The sequence below is a fragment of the Carassius carassius genome, chromosome 48 (genome assembly GCF_963082965.1).
Source record: "Carassius carassius chromosome 48, fCarCar2.1, whole genome shotgun sequence".
Taxonomy (NCBI): Eukaryota; Metazoa; Chordata; class Actinopteri; order Cypriniformes; family Cyprinidae; genus Carassius; species Carassius carassius.
Genome location: NC_081802.1, coordinates 24460892 through 24466465, shown reverse-complemented (window position 1 = coordinate 24466465; position 5574 = coordinate 24460892).

The following is a 5574-nucleotide window of genomic DNA, read 5'->3' as shown; positions in this document are numbered from 1 at the left end:
ACTCGTTAAGCAGTCTTTTCCAGAATTAAATGTCAGATAAACAGCCTTTGTCTAGTTGGATCTGATCGCTTAGTTTTTCCACGGAATGTGCCAGAGTTAACAATCGTGAAATGAAAGCCCTGCCTTGAGAAATGATTCTCATAGCGAAATGTAGGTGTCCCAGTAGCGAAAGCAAAACGCGCTTTGATATGAAATGTAGGCAGGGGAAAGATTCCAAAAAAAACCTGATTCTTGCGAGTTTTTCGGGTGGGAGAGAAGCTTGCTTTAGCACTGAATCTAGTGTAATCCCCAGAAATTCTAATGAAGTAGAGGGTCCCAAAGTTTTTTCAGCGTAAAGGGGAATGCCGACGTCGCTAAAAATATTTTTTAGAATGTCCAAAACTGCGGATTGAGAAGACGGATAATCGATTAACAGAAAATCGTCGAGCAAATGTAAAATGAAAGGGAGCTTGCAGACGTTCAGCAAAATCCAGCACATCGCTTCAGAGAGGCTATTAAAAATGTGAGGGCTACTTCTACACCCAAATGTAAGCCTAACAGCAAAATAGAATTTAAAATTCCATTTAACACCAAAAAGTTGCCAGTCAGAGGGATGGATTGGCATAGTTTTAAAAGCATCTGTGAAATCAGCTTTAGCTAACCAAGCACCTTGACCGGCTACTTTGATTAAATGAATGGCATTGTCGACCGAGGCGTAGTGTAAAGAAAAAGGTTCTAAAGGTATGCATTCGTTCACGCTCGCCGTGTAAGCGGAATGAGGGGAAGACATGTCGAAAATAAGACGTTTTTTTACCGGAGTATTTCCGTGTTGCGACGCCGATGGAATTGATACGAAAAGGCGAAAAAGGAGGGGAATGAAAAGGACCAATGACGTAACCTTTATTTACCTCTTTCTCTAACAGATTAGAAACCACATCTGGTTCAGTAATAGCTGATTGCATATTTTTAGCTATAAAAGAGGTGGTGAGATTGGAAAGGATGCCCACCCGAAACCCTTGAGACAGACTGGTGATTAGATAATCGACAAAAGTCGGATCGGGATGAGAAGAGAGGTAGTTAGAAAGAATGGAAACATTCATGGGAGCAGAAGGGTGGCTTTTCAGAATTTTCTGCGAAATGGGGCTTTGGAGGTTTGTATCGGCTTGGACAGACTGATTTCGGGTGCGGATCCTTGCAGAAACTGCAAATGTGTTCATATTTACATTGAGAAAAGGAACAGACAGATTCATTGAAGTTATTGCAAATAAGAGCGCCTTTGTGTTCTGTGTTATAGCGATTCTTGCTGTTATGTGGAAGCCTTACGTTATCAGCACCTTGGACAGCGTGCGGCTCTTGGCTGGCAAAAGCTTTGGGGCAGAAAGGCGCCGAGTGTCCGTGAGCACTACAGATATTACAAGCCAGCGTTTTGGCACCGCCGAAATGGCGAACGAGCAGTTCGGTGTCCGTCACGGACCAGTCTAATCTGGTGTTAAACAGTGAAATAAAGGAAGCGGATTTAGCGGAGAATGATTTATGATATTCGTAGAATAATGTGCCCCCGTAACATTGATTTAAAGTCTGCCATCATGGCTAAATATAAATCCAATTCTTCCCTTCGATCTGGGAAAGCCTGGCACAGAATGTCTCTAAATACACTGAAAGCGATGACAAACTCTGCGAATGTAAGATTCCGTTGTAACCTCGGATCGGAAGTTTTAAGCAAGACTGCCACGTCACCGCAGTCGACCACCTTCCTTTCAGCAGCAGGCAAGGGAAGCAGAAGTGAAGCAAGGTTTAAATCCTTACCTTGAATGATGTTTGTTCTGATGTGGGGAGATACCGTAGCAGCGGCTGGAGAAACGAAACGCCTACCGAATAGCTGGCCAGGGGTTGCTGTTGAAAGGTTAAATAATGGGGTTTCGGTTGGAGCGGGGACATCTTGGAATGGAGTCTGAGCCGGTTGGTGAGAAGATGGCAGGGCTGAAGAAGTAGAAGCGACGCTCGAGGGATCACTTGATCCGCTGGCAGGAGGACGGATTTGAGGAGTTACGCCGAAGGTGACAGCCGGATCCGGGCCATTGGAACTAGCAGCTGACTGTTCGAATTTTGCCATCCTTGATTCCAGACTTTTGACGGTTTGGGAGAGGCTTTGAACTGCTTGGAGGAGTTGAGTGTTAACTCCGTCAGGTTCTGTGATGTCCGGATGAACAGGTGCCCGAGCATGCAGCGTGGTTCTTTTGGCTGGATGTGGTGACGATGATTTCGCTGTTCTCTTTCTGCAGGCTTGTTTTGAGTGGCCGGGCACTGAAGGAGTAGCGAGATTAGAGACGGACTCAGGTGGATTACCCAGGGTATTTTGGGTGAGAAGAAGAAGATCCTCTCTGGACAAACCATGGCTGACGGGAATGCCAGCTGATTCCAGAGTACTGTACACGTCGTCCGTAGACCACGTAGCCCATGGCGAGTCACGGCGTTGGAGGCGTGTGCTATGCCGAGTTGGAAGAGGAGAGGGCGGGACGAACTCATCATCAGAGTCTAAGTAGTCGCAGACGATTGGAGTTTCGTTGGACATGGTGGTTAGCAGTAACGCGAGCAATCGTTGTCGCGTCGGCATCTGCAAACTCAAACATGTGTAAGTACAATATTTTATACCGAAGTATAAAGACGTGATTGGATAATGATGAAGGTAATTAGTGACGAAGTAATTAAGTCTTCCTGGCAGAACTTAGGTTAAAGCTTTCATAGCAGATAAGGAGATAGAGATAGAGGAAGAAAAGGAGGGACATGTAGAGGCACAAGTGTTTTCTATAGTTTTTACTATAACCGCTGTTCTTAATTATTCTGTAGAACAGAGAAGAAAAAGCCATCAGGTTGGGACAATTTAAGACATTTCAGTTTCTAATCCCAGAGGTATTATTATTTTAAACTTAAAATTGTCTTCTCTAGTGTTTCTTTTTCAAAACTGCATCAAAGCATTTGCTGCTGTATCAATACATAATCATCCATATCTATACATGAATCAGCAAGGAATGCATCACAATATATTGCTGTATTGATATTTTGAACAGCGCAGTTTAAAGCCTTGTTCCATGTGCCCCTTTTAGACTTTGAGCATCTCCCCCTCCAAAGGTCTCTGCACGGCCCTGTTTTGAGGGAGTGTTAAAAAAGTTAACCGCTTAAGTCATTTGTGGATTAATGCCTATTGGAGATGCGAACCGTTTCAAACAATTCAGTTTGATTTGGTGAACTGGTTCAAGAAGATCCGGTTACATCGAATGATTCGTTCGTGAACCGGATATCACAAACTGCAGTGTTTTGAAATCTCACACAACAGACTCTGAAGAGAAGACAATGCTGAATAAAGTCGTAGTTTTTGCTATTTTTGGACCAAAATGTATTTTCGATGCAGTAATATGTAGTTATTAGCCTTGTCCACTGTATTTTTTGTTGGTTTTCATGAGACCCCCCTTGAAATGACCAGGACCCCGCATTGCCCCCCCAATCAAAATTGTCTGGAGCCGCCACTGCCTATACACCTTCCCTTTAAGACACTGAGCTATATACACCGCACGTGCTGGGTCACGGTAAGCAACCGAACCTTAAAGTTGTGTGTTTTCATGCAGAAAAGTATGAAAAAAAAACGTTTATTTTGCATTCTCTAGTGGAAATATGAATGTTAATAATGTTGATGATACACTAATCTAGTAAGCATATATTTGCACAATATTGGGTTATTTGTTAATCTACGTTGGGAAGCTAACATGCTAGTAGCTCAGACACATGCTGTTATGTGTTGTTGTTATTTTAAGATATAAATCTTGATCTGTTAGCTATTTTGAAATTGTTTTGATATGCTGCGCGATCATGGTAAATTTAAGACCATTGATGATTGTTTATCGGTGTTTAGCATCTGAAAATTGATAGAAAAACTGTAATATTCTTTATAACTATTTTCCACAATTTTCCTAATTTCCACACATACACGCACATACAGACTACAATGTCTTTTGCCTGTATACCTTAATGCTCACCAACGTGGACTGTATAAACCAAACTCATTAAAGCTTTCTTGGATGTTACTCTCTGAACCTTTTACTCTCTTACCGGAGTCACCAGTTTTCAAAGGTCTATCAGAACAATCCAGAGGTTCCACCTCTACACGCCATTTTATTCTACTGGAGTAGATTGTTTCGGCCCCTTTTCAATCAAAGTTGGACGTCGCCACGAAAAAAGATGGGGCATCCTCTATAAATGCATGACAACTCGATGTGTGCACCTTGACATGTTAGAACACCTTGACAGTGATGCATTCCTGCTCTCTCTGCGTCATTTTATAAGCCCATGGAATTGCTCTGCGACAACAGTACCAACTTTGTAGGAGGAGATCGAGAACTACGTGAGACCTTCGATTTCATGGACCCCAAGCTTCAAGAGCTGCTTGCTCCACAGAAGATCAGATTCAGCTGATCAGACCGGTCTGTAAAGACTGCACTACGTGTCATTCTGCAAAAGCAAACGTTGCCAGAGCCAGTGCTGCAGACCTTGTTAGTGAAAGTCGAGGGCATTCTAAATGCCAGGCCTCTTGGCTACGTATCTTCTGATGTCGCAGACGTGGACCCAGTGACTCCGAATCTACTTCTTATGGGCCGTCATGATGCCTCCCTACCTCAAGTCGTATTCGACTCTACCAACCTGCTCGGAAGACACAGATGGAAACACAGCCAGATGTTGGCAGATCGTTTCTGGACTGCCTTCACCCTTGATTACCTCCCATGTTTGCAGGATCGGCATAAGTGGAGAAAGAATGGCAGAGGCTGACTGTGGGCCAAGTGGTTCTCATTGTTGATCCCCAACTTCCTCGTGCCCTCTGGCCTGTAGGCACAGTGACTGAGACATTGGCTGGACCTGACGGAAAAATTTGCACTGCTCGGGTCAGAGTTCATGAGAAATCCTACACTCGCCCAGATGTTAGGTTGATTGCACTTCCCCACTTTGAGGAAGAGCCTTAGACACTCTTGATGTTTACAATTATCCAGTTAGAATATAGGGGGCGGTATAATATAGTTGTAACGTGCGTACGTTACAGCTAGAGCTCTTATTACATTATAATCCTCCACGTCCGCTGCGTTCTCAAAACTCAGGCAATTTGAGACACACTCTTGCTGTTTAAATCTAGATTAAAGACCCATCTCTTTAACCTAGCTTACACATAACACACTAATATGATTCTAATATCCAACTCCGTTAAAAGATTTTTAGGCTGCATTCACGAGTTCGCACTTACATATAAGTATTTTTTTTAAAGTATTATAATGCATATTTGGCGTGCTGTCCGGGGAAGGGCTCCGAGCTCGGGAATGGCCTGAACCTAGACTATCCCCCCCCTCGTATATAAGGTGTAAAATGAACTAGTGGAGGAGATGGGGTGGAGGGGGGATGATGATAAACCGTCAATGGAGACAGGTAGGCTAAGTCAACTGTATTTACCCTTTAGGCGCCAGAGGTTTTTCCTAAAATGTTCGATTTTGACATCTTAATTTCAGAAGGCTATATCTTAAAATTTATAAAAGATAGAGACTTTCTGTCAATTATACA